This window comes from Arachis hypogaea, chromosome 10, assembly GCF_003086295.3.
Source record: "Arachis hypogaea cultivar Tifrunner chromosome 10, arahy.Tifrunner.gnm2.J5K5, whole genome shotgun sequence".
NCBI lineage: Eukaryota > Viridiplantae > Streptophyta > Magnoliopsida > Fabales > Fabaceae > Arachis > Arachis hypogaea.
This window is the reverse complement of record NC_092045.1, coordinates 80868757-80880856: the sequence shown is the minus strand read 5'-3', so window position 1 is coordinate 80880856 and position 12100 is coordinate 80868757. Positions and strand designations below refer to the sequence as shown.

General features: G+C 39.5%; 1 non-coding gene across 1 annotated transcript; it reads right to left on the bottom strand.

Moving 5' to 3' along the window:
- Nucleotides 1-1554: 1554 nt before the first annotated feature.
- On the bottom strand, nucleotides 1555-1662 carry LOC112719004 (small nucleolar RNA R71). The gene has a single exon (XR_003161329.1). It is a non-coding gene; the product is annotated as a small nucleolar RNA R71 (small nucleolar RNA).
- Between the last annotated feature and the right edge of the window lie 10438 nt (nucleotides 1663-12100).

Genomic DNA, 12100 nt, shown 5'->3' with positions numbered 1-12100 from the left:
TTAGTGTCAGTGGTATACAAACTGCTAAGTTTGGTGTCTTGCATGCATTGTCATTTGATTCTTGTTGCATTTTGGTTTGTCCTTATTATTAAAAATCCAAAAATATTTTTAATTTGTGTCTTTTCAAGTCAATAATACAGAGAATTGAAGATTCAGAACATACAGCAGAGGAATTGCACAGAAAAAGCTGGGCATTCAAAACGCCCAGTGAAGAAGGACAGACTGGCGTTTAAACGCCAGCCAGGGTACCTGGTTGGGCGTTTAACGCCCAAAAAGGTAGCATTTTGGGCGTTAAACGCCAGAATGGATACCATTCTGGGCGTTTAACGCCAGGATGGCTAAGGGAGGAAGATTTTGTTTTCAAATCAATTTTTTTCAAGTTTTCAAAATCTCTTCCAAATCAAATCTTTTTCAAATCAATTTTTCAATCAAATCTTTTTCAAAATTATGTTCTCTCCATTTTTAAAGATACTTGCTACCAGTGAATGATTTGATTCAACATTTCAAGTATGTTGCCTTTTCTGTTGAGAAAGGTTTAATGTTTGAATCATATCTTTTCTTGTTAGTCAAGTTTTTAATTTTCAAATCAAATCTTTTTAAAATGTTTTCCAAATCATATCTTCTCAATCACATTTTTTTTAAATCAATCATATCTTCTTAACCACATCTTTTCCAAATTAGTTTTCAATCAAATCCTTTTGATTTCTAATTTCAAAATCTTTTTCAAAAATCACTTAATTTCTTTTCCCTTTTCATTTTCGAAAATTAAGTAGTGTTTTTCAAAAATGTTTTAAATTTTTCACTTAATTTTCGAAAATAACTTCCCTCCTTCTCACATCCTTCTATTTATGGACTAACACTATATCTTAATGCAAAATTCGAACTCCATTTTCTCTGTTAAGTTCGAATTTTCCACTTCTGTCTTCTACCCTTCTTTTCCTCTGACACCTAAAGGACTCTCTATACTGTGATATAGAGGATTCCACATTTTCTTGTTCCCTTCTCTTTCTTATGAGCAGGAGCAAAGACAAAGGCATTCTTGTTGAGGCTGATCCTGAACCTGAAAGGACCTTGAAGAGAAAGCTAAGAGAAGCCAAAGCACAACTCTCTTTAGAGCACTTGAACGAACTCTTCAAGGAAGAAGAACAAATGGCAGCCGAAAACAACAACAATGCCAACAATGCAAGGAAGGTGCTTGGTGACTTTACTGCACCTACTCCCGACTTCTATGGGAGAAGCATCTCTATCCCTGCCATTGGAGCAAACAACTTTGAGCTTAAGCCTCAATTAGTTTCTCTAATGCAACAGAATTGCAAGTTTCATGGACTTCCTTTGGAAGATCCTCATCAGTTTTTAGCTGAGTTCTTGCAAATCTGTGACACAGTCAAGACTAATGGGGTTGACCCTGAGGTCTACAGACTGATGCTATTCCCTTTTGCTGTAAGAGACAGAGCTAGAACATGGTTGGACTCTCAACCTAAAGAAAGTCTGGACTCTTGGAAAAAGCTAGTCAATGCCTTCTTGGCAAAGTTCTTTCCACCTCAAAAATTGAGTAAGCTTAGAGTGGAAGTCCAAACCTTCAGACAGAAGGAAGGAGAATCCCTCTATGAAGCTTGGGAAAGATACAAACAATTGATCAGAAAGTGTCCCACTGATATGCTTTCTGAATGGAGCATCATAGGTATTTTCTATGATGGTCTCTCTGAACTGTCCAAGATGTCCTTGGATAGCTCTTCTGGAGGATCTCTTCATCTGAAAAAGACGCCTGCTGAAGCTCAAGAACTGATTGAAATGGTTGCAAATAACCAATTCATGTACACTTCTGAAAGAAATCCTGTGAACAATGGGACTAGTCAGAAGAAAGGAGTTCTTGAGATTGACACTCTGAATGCCATATTGGCTCAGAATAAAATATTGACCCAACAAGTCAATATGATTTCTCAAAGTCTGTCTGGAATGCAAAATGCACCAAGCAGTACTAAGGAAGCTTCATCTGAGGAAGAAGCTTATGATCCTGAGAACCCTTCAATAGAAGAGGTGAATTACATGGGAGAACCCTATGGAAACACCTACAATCCTTCATGGAGGAATCACCCAAATCTTTCATGGAAGGATCAACAGAGACCCCAACAAGGTTTCAATAACAATAATGGTGGAAGAAACAGGTTTAGCAATAGCAAGCCTTTTCCATCATCTTCTCATCAACAGACAGAGAGCTCCAAGCAGAATAATTCTGACTTGGCAACCATGGTCTCTGATCTAATCAAAACCACTCAAAGTTTCATGACTGAAACTAGGTCTTCCATTAGGAATTTGGAAGGACAAGTGGGTCAGCTAAGCAAGAAAATTACTGAACTTCCTCCAAGCACTCTCCCAAGCAATACTGAAGAAAATCCAAAAGGAGAGTGCAAGGCCATCAACATGGCCGAATTCTGGGAGGAAGAAGAGGCAGTGAACGCCACTGAGGAAGACCTCAATGGACGCCCACTGACCTCCAATGAGTTCCCCAATGAGGAACCTTGGGAATCTGAGGCTCAAGATGAGACCATAGAGATTCCATTGGATTTACCTCTGCCATTCATGAGCTCTGATGAGTATTCTTCTTCTGAAGAGGATGAGTATGTCACTGAAGAGCAAGTTGCTAAATACCTTGGAGCAATCATGAAGCTAAATGACAAGTTATTTGGAAATGAGACTTGGGAGGATGAACCCCCTTTGCTCACCAAAGAACTGGATAACTTGTCTAGGCAGTAACTGCCTCAAAAGAGGCAGGACCCTGGGAAGTTTTCTATACCTTGTACCATAGGCACCATGACCTTCAAGAAGGCCTTGTGTGACCTAGGGTCAAGTGTGAACCTCATGCCCCTCTCTGTAATGGAGAAATTAGGGATCTATGAGGTACAAGCTGCAAAAATCTCACTAGAGATGGCAGACAACTCAAGAAAACAAGCCTATGGACTTGTAGAGGATGTTTTGGTGAAGGTTGAAGACCATTACATCCCTACTGATTTCATAGTCCTAGAGACTGGGAAATGCATGGATGAATCCATCATTCTTGGCAGACCCTTCCTAGCCACAGCAAAGGCTGTGATTGATGTTGATAGAGGAGAGTTGATCATTCAAGTGAATGAAGAATCCTTGGTGTTTAAGGCCCAAGGATATCCCTCTGTCATCATGGAGAGGAAGCATGAAGAGCTTCTCTCAAAACAGAGCCAAACAGAGCCCCCACAGTCAAACTCTAAGTTTGGTGTTGGGAGGCCACAACCAAACTCTAAGTTTGGTGTTGAACCCCCACATTCAAACTCTAAGTTTGGTGTTGGGAGGTTCCAACACAGTTCTGAGCATTTCTGAGGCTCCATGAGAGTCCTCTGTCAAGCTAATGACAATAAAGAAGCGCTTGTTGGGAGGCAACCCAATGTTTTATAATTAATTATTTTCTTTTGTTATTTTATCTTTTTTGTAGATTGATGATCATAAGAAGTCACAAAAACAATGAAAAAAGCAAAAACAAAATGAAAAACAGGAAGAAAAATAGCACACCCTGGAGGAAGATGCTGCTGGCGTTCAAACGCCAGTCAGCCTAGCAGTTGGGCGTTTAACGCCCAGTCTGGCACCCTTCTGGGCGTTTAACGCCAGAAAGGGGCACCAGACTGGCGTTAAACGCCAGTAAAGGGCAAGAACCTGGCGTTAAACGCCAGGAATGGGCACCAGCCCGGCGTTTAACGCCAGAAATGGCTCAAAACGTGGATTTTGATGCCATTTGGTGCAAGGATGCCTTTTCCTTGACACCACAGGATCTGTGGACCCCACAGGACCCTACCATCACTCTCTCTCTTCTTTCCCCATTCACCAATCACCTCAACACCTCTTCCCCAAAAACCCCTCACCTATCATATCCCATCTTTCTCTTCACCACTCACATCCATCCTTCATAAATCCCCACCAACCTCACCCTTCAAATTCAAACCACTTTCCCTCCCAAACCCACCCATCATGGCCGAACATCCCTCTCCCCCTCTCCTATATAAACCCTCCTTCCCTCCTTCATTTTCACACAACATACACACCACTTCTCCCCTTCTTGGCCGAAACTTAAAGCCCTTCCCTTTCTCCTCTTTTCTTCTTCTTCTACTCTCTTCTTTCTTCTTTTGCTCGAGGACGAGCAAACATTTTAAGTTTGGTGTGGTAAAAGCATTGCTTTTTGTTTTTCCATAACCATTTATGGCATCCAAGGCCGGAGAAACCTCTAGAAAGAGGAAAGGGAAGGCAAAAGCTTCCACCTCCGAGTCATGGGAGATGGAAAGATTCATCTCAAGGGTGCATCAAGACCACTTCTATGAAGTTGTGGCCATGAAGAAGGGTCAACTTTGATCAAAAGGTTGGACCAAGTCCTCATAGATATCTGTGAAGAGGACGCCCAATGGAAGAGAAATTCAAGAGGGAAGTCGATTCAACTGAGAAGGCATGACCTCAAGCCCATCACTAACTAAGGGTGGAGCACCAAGAACACTCCATCATCCTTCATGAGATTAGAGAAGATCAAAGAATCATGAGGGAGGAGCAAAAAGACAAGGAAGAGACATTGAGGAGCTCAAGCACTCCATAGGATCTTCAAGAGCAAGAAAGAGCCGCCATCACTAAGGTGGACCCGTTCTTTGATTTCCTTGTTCTTTATTCTTCTGTTTTTCGAATTTTATGCTTATGTTTATCCATGTTTGTGTCTTGTGATCATTAGTGTCTTAGTGTCTATGCCTTAAGGTTATGAATGTCCTATGAATCCATCACCTTTCTTGAATAAAAATGTGCTTAATTGAAAAAGGAAGAATTGCATGAATTTTGAATTTTATAACAGTTTAATTATTTTGATGTGGTGGCAATATTTTTGTTCTCTGAATGTATGCTTAAACAGTGCATATATATCTTGAATTTGTGGTTCATGAATGTTGGCTCTTGAAAGAATGATGAAAAAGGAGACATGTTACTGAGGATCTGAAAAATCATTAAAATGATTCTTGAAGCAAGAAAAAGCTATTCACAAAAAAAAAGAGAGAAAAAGAAAAAGAAAAACGAAAAAAAATATATATATATATATAGAATAAAGAGTTGTGATCCAAGGCAAATAAGAGTGTGCTTAAGAACCCTGGACACCTCTAATTGGGAACTTTAGCAAAGCTGAGTCACAATCTGAAAAGGTTCACCCAATTATGTGTCTGTGGCATGTATGTATCCGGTGGTAATACTGGAAGACAGAGTGCTTTGGGCCACAGCCGAGACTCAATAAATAGCTATGTTCAAGAACCATCATACTTTACTAGGAGAATCATTAACACTATCTGGATTCTAAGTTCCTAAAGAAGCCAACCATTCTGAATTTCAAAGGATAGGGTGAGATGCCAAAACTATTCAGAGGCAAAACGTTAAAAGCCCCGCTCATCTAATTAATACTGATCTTCACAGATGTTTTTGGAGTTCATTGCATATTCTCTTCTTTTTATCTTATTTGACTTTCAGTTGCTTGGGGACAAGCAACAATTTAAGTTTGGTGTTGTGATGAGCGGATAATTTGTATACTTTTTGGCATTGTTTTTAGTATGTTTTTGGTATGATCTAGTTAGTTTTTAGTATATTTTTATTAGTTTTTAGTTAAAATTCACTTTTCTGGACTTTACTATGAGTTTGTGTGTTTTTCTGTGATTTCAGGTATTTTCTGGCTGAAATTGAGGGACCTGAGCAAAAATCTGATTCAGAGACCAAAAAGGACTGCAGATGCTGTTGGATTCTGACCTCCCTGCACTCGAAGTGGATTTTCTGGAGCTACAGAAGCCCAATTGGCGCGCTCTCAACGGCGTTGGAAAGTAGACATCTTGGGCTTTCCAGCAATATATGATAGTCCATACGTTGCCCAAGATTTGATGGCCCAAACCAGCGTTCAAAGTCACCTCAAGAAATCCCAGCGTTAAACGCTGGAACTGGCACCCAAATGGGAGTTAAACGCCCAAACTGGCACTAAAGCTGGCGTTTAACTCCAAGAAGAGTCTCTACACGAAATTTGCTTCATTTCTCAGCCCAAGCACACACCAAGTGGGCCTGGAAGAGGATTTTTATGTCATTTACTCATTTCTGTACACCTTAGGCTACTAGTTTCTTATAAGTAGGACCTTTGACTATTGTATAAAAAAAAATCTTTTGATCACTTTAGATCTCTAGATCATCTTTGGACATTTTAGTTCTTAGATCATTGGGAGGCTGGCCATTCGGCCATGCCTAGACCTTATGCTTATGTATTTTCAACGGTGGAGCTTCTACACACCATAGATTAAGGTGTGGAGCTCTGCTGTACCTCGAGTATTAATGCAATTACTATTGTTCTTCCATTCAATTTCGCTTATTCTTTATCCAATATATCACTTGTTCTTCAACCTGATGAAGGTGATGATTGACGCCCATCACCATTCTCACCCATGAACAAGGTGACTGACAACCATTCTTGTTCTACAAGCATTCGAGGCTCTAGTGAATATCTCTTGGATTCTTTAATCGGAATCTTCGTGGTATAGGCAGGACCTGATGGCGGCATTCAAGAGAATCCGGAAGGTCTAAACCTTGTCTGTGGTATTCTGAGTAGGATTCAATGATTGAATGACTGTGACGTGCTTCAAACCTGTAACCTACTGGGCGTTAGTGACAGACGCAAAAGAGTGATTCTATTCCGGTAGGGGAGGGAACCACACCAGTGATTGGCAGCACTGTGACAGAGTGCGTGCATTAGCTTTCACTGCGAGGATGGGAGGTAGCTGCTGACAACAGTGAAACCCTACACGAGCTTGCCATGGAAAGGAGTAAGAAGGATTGGATGAAGACAGTAGGAAAGCAGAGAGACGGAAGGGAAGGCATCTTCATGCGCTTATCTGAAGTTCCTACCAATGAATTACATAAGTATCTCTATCTTTACCTTTGTGTTATTTTCGTTCATCACTATATCCATTTGAGTTTGCCTGACTAAGATTTACAAGATGACCATAGCTTGCTTCAATACTAACAATCTCCGTGGGATCGACCCTTACTCGCGTAAGGTTTATTACTTGGACGACCCAGTGCACTTGCTGGTTAGTTGTGCGAAGTTGTGTAATGCCATGGTATTGAGCTACCACGTTTTTGGAGCCATTACCGGGGATTATGAGAGTTGTGAAAAAGTATTGTTCACAATTTCGCCCACCATGCCTCCAAATTTCTAATGGAGGACCTTGTTTCATTCATGAAACTTTGAGTGGTTTTAATTAGATCAGAGACCATGGTTGCTAAGTCAGAGGGGTTCTGCTTAGAGTTCTCTGTCTGTTGCTGAGAAGATGATGGAAAAGGCTTGCCATTGCTAAACCTGTTTCTTCCACCATTATTGTTGAAACCTTGTTGAGGTCTCTCTTGATTCTTCCATGAGAGATTTGGGTGATTTCTCCATGAAGAATTATAGGTGTTTCCATAGGGTTCTCCTAGGTAATTCACCTCTTCCATTGAAGGGTTCTCAGGATCATAAGCTTCTTCCTCAGATGAAGCTTCCTTAGTACTGTTTGGTGCATTTTGCATTCCAGACAGACTTTGAGAAATTAAATTGACTTGTTGAGTCAATATCTTGTTCTGAGCCAATATGGCATTCAGAGTGTCAATCTCAAGAACTCCTTTCTTCTGACTAGTCCCATTGTTCACAAGATTTCTTTCAGGAGTGTACATGAATTGGTTATTTGCAACCATTTCAATCAGTTCTTGAGCTTCAGTAGGCGTCTTCTTCAGATGAAAAGATCCTCCAGAAGAGCTATCCAAAGACATCTTGGACAGTTCAGAGAGACCATCATAGAAAATACCTATGATGCTCCACTCAGAAAGCATATCAGTGGGACACTTTCTGATCAATTGTTTGTATCTTTCCCAAGCCTCATAGAGGGATTCTCCTTCCTTCTGTCTGAAGGTTTGGACTTCCACTCTAAGCTTACTCAATTTTTGAGGTGGAAAGAACTTTGCCAAGAAGGCATTGACTAGCTTTTCCCAAGAGTCCAGGCTTTCTTTAGGTTGGGAATCCAACCATGTTCTAGCCCTGTCTCTTACAGCAAAAGGGAATAGCATCAGTCTATAGACCTCAGGGTCTACCCCATTAGTCTTGACAGTGTCACAGATTTGCAAGAACTCAGCTAAAAACTGATGAGGATCTTCCAGTGGAAGTCCATAGAACTTGCAATTCTGTTGCATTAGAGAAACTAATTGAGGCTTAAGCTCAAAGTTGTTTGCTCCAATGGCAGGGATAGAGATGCTTCTCCCATAGAAGTCGGGAGTAGGTGCAGTAAAGTCACCCAGCACCTTCCTTGCATTGTTGGCATTGTTGTTGTTTTCGGCTGCCATGAGTTCTTCTTCCTTGAGGAATTCGTTTAGGTGCTCTAAAGAGAGTTGTGCTTTGGCTTCTCTTAGCTTTCTCTTCAAGGTCCTTTCAGGTTCAGGATCAGCCTCAACAAGAATGCCTTTGTCTTTGCTCCTGCTCATATGAAAGAGAAGAGAACAAGAAAATGTGGAATCCTCTATGTCACAGTATAGAGATTCCTTTAGGTGTCAGAGGAAAAGAAGAATTGAAGGAAGAGGTAGAAGAATTCGAACTTAGTCAGATAGAGTTCGAATTGTGCATTGAGGAGGAGTGGTACTCCAAAAATAGAAGGATGTAAGGAGAGAGGAAGAAAATTTCGAAAATTAAGTTAAAAAGATTTTAAAAACATTTTGAAAAACTTTAATTGATTTTCGAAAATTAAAAGTGGAAAAGAAATCAAGTGATTTTTGAAAAAGATTTTGAAATTAGAAATCAAAAAGATTTGATTGAAAACTATTTTGAAAAAGATGTGATTAAAAAGATATGATTTGAAAACAATTTTAAAAGATATGATTTTAAAAATTAATGACTTGCCTAACAAGAAAAGATATGATTCAAACATAAAACCTTCCTCAACAGAAAAGGCAAAAAATGTTCAATCAAATCATTAATTGTTAGTAAGTATCTTTGAAAAAGGAAAGAAATTGATTTTGAAAACATTTGATTGAAAAGATATGATTTGAAAAAGATTTGATTTTGAAAAACTTTGAAATCTTGAAAAAAATTGATTTTGAAAACAAAATCTTCCCCCTTGTGCCATCCTGGCGTTAAACGCCCAGAATGGTGCACATTCTGGCGTTTAACGCCCAATGCACTACCTTTTTGGGCGTTAAACGCCCAGCCAGGCACCCTGGCTGGCGTTTAAACGCCAGTCTGTCTTCTTCACTGGGCATTTTTGAATGCCCAGCTTTTTCTGTGTGGTTCCTCTGCAGTATATTCTGAATCTTCAATTCTCTGTATTATTGACTTGAAAAGACACAAATTAAAAATATTTTTGGATTTTTAATAATAAAGAAAAATCAAAATGCAACAAGAATCAAATAACAATGCATGCAAGACACCAAACTTAGCAGTTTGTATACTACTGACACTAATGAGAATGCATATGAGACACACAAAACACTCATAATCCCAGGTAATGGCTCCAAATTGTGAACATTACTTTTCACAACTCTCATAATCCCCGGTAATGGCTCCAAACACGTGGTGGCTCAATACCATGGCATTACACAACTTCGCACAACTAACCAGCAAGTGCACTGGGTCGTCCAAGTAATAAACCTTACGCGAGTAAGGGTCGATCCCACGGAGATTGTTAGTATTGAAGCAAGCTATGATCATCTTGTAAATCTTAGTCAGGCAAACTCAAATGGATATAGTGATGAACGAAAATAACACAAAGGTAAAGATAGAGATACTTATGTAATTCATTGGTAGGAACTTCAGATAAGCGTATGAAGACGCCTTCCCTTCCGTCTCTCTGCTTTCCTACTGCCTTCATCCAATCCTTCTTACTCCTTTCCATGGCAAGCTCGTGTAGGGTTTCACTGTTGTCAGCAGCTACCTCCCATCCTCGCAGTGAAAACTAATGCTCATACACTCTGTCACAGTGCGGCTAATCACCGGTTTGGTTCCCTCCCCTACCGGAATAGAATCACTCTTTTGCGTCTGTCACTAACGCCCAGTAGGTTACAGGTTTGAAGCACGTCACAGTCATTCAATCATTGAATCCTACGCAGAATACCACAGACAAGGTTTAGACCTTCCGGATTCTCTTGAATGCCGCCATCAGTTCTTGCCTATACCACAAGGATTCCGGTTAAAGAATCCAAGAGATATTCACTAGAGCCTTGGTTGCTTGTAGAACAAAGGTGGTTGTCAGTCACCTTGTTCATGGGTGAGAATGATGATGAGTGTCACAGATCATCACATTCATCAAGTTGAAGAACAAGTGATATCTTGGAACAAGAACAAGTGGAATTGAATAGAAGAACAAATAGTAATTGCATTAATACTCGAGGTACAGCAGAGTTCCACACCTTAATCTATGGTGTGTAGAAACTCCACCGTTGAAAATACATAAGAACAAAAGTGATCATTGGTTTCGGCCCCAGAGAGGGAACCAGAAGAACCAAGATGAAAATACAATAGTAAAAGGTCCTACTTATAGAAAACTAGTAGCCTAAGGTTTACAGAGATGAGTAAATGACATAAAAATCCACTTCCGGGCCCACTTGGTGTGTGCTTGGGCTGAGCAATGAAGCATTTTCGTGTAGAGACTCTTCTTGGAGTTAAACGCCAGCTTTTATGCCAGTTTGGGCGTTTAACTCCCATTTAGGTGCCAGTTCCGGCGTTTAACGCTGAAATTTCTGTAGGTGACTTTGAACGCCGGTTTGGGCCATCAAATCTTGGGCAAAGTATGGACTATCATATATTTCTGGAAAGCCCAGGATGTCTACTTTCCAACGCCGTTGAGAGCGCGTCAATTGGGCTTCTGTAGCTCCAGAAAATCCACTTCGAGTGCAGGGAGGTCAGAATCCAACAGCATCTGCAGTCCTTTTTAGTCTCTGAATCAGATTTTTGCTCAGAACCTTCGATTTCAGCCAGAAAATACCTGAAATCACAGAAAAACACACAAAATCATAGTAAAGTCCAGAAAAGTGAATTTTAACTAAAAATTAATAAAAATATACTAAAAACTAACTAGATCATATCAAAAACATACTAAAAACAATGCCAAAAAGCATACAAATTATCCGCTCATCAGCTGGCCATTGGCCATGTCTAGTGTTTTGGACCAGAGCTTTCACTGAAAGCTTGGCTGGCTAGTAAGCCATGTCTAATTTCTGGATCAGAGTTTTAGGCTAACACTGCAATGATTCCTGGAATTCTTATTAAAATTTTTGAATCTCTTTATTTTCTTTTCCTTATAATTTTCGAAAAATCCAAAAAAAAATTACAAAGTCATAAAAATAAAAAATATTTTATGTTTCTTGTTAGAGTCTATTGTCTCATTTTAAGTTTGGTGTCAATTGCATGTTTCTGTTCTTCTTGCATTTTTCGAATTCATTCATGTGTCTTCATTGATCTTCAAGTTGTTCTTGATGATTTACTTGCTCTGATCTTTAAATTCTCTTGTTTTGTGTGTTTTGTTGTTTCTTATATGCATTCTCAATGTGTTGGTGTCAGTAGTATACAAACTTCTAAGTTTGGTGTCTTGCATGCATTGTTTAGTTGATCTTAGTTTCATTTTGATTATTCCTCATTATTAAAAATCCAAAAAAATTTTAATTTGTGTCTTTTCAAGTCAATAATACAGAGAATTGAAGATTCAGAACATACAGCAGAGGAATTACACAGAAAAAGATGGGCGTTCAAAACGCCCAGTGAGGAAGGAAAACTGGCGTTTAAACGCCAGCCAGGGTACCTGGCTGGGCGTTTAATGCCCAAAAGGGTAGTATTTTGGGCGTTAAATGCCAGAATGGATACCATTCTGGGCGTTTAACGCCAGGATGGCACAAGAGGGAAGATGTTGTTTTTAATTCAAATTTTTTTTTCAAGTTTCCATAATTTTTCAAAATCAAATCTTTTTCAAATAATATCTTTTCAATCATATACTTTCAAAATCAATTTCTTTCCACTTTTCAAAAATACTTGCTAATAATTAATGATTTGATTCAACATTTCAAGTGTGTT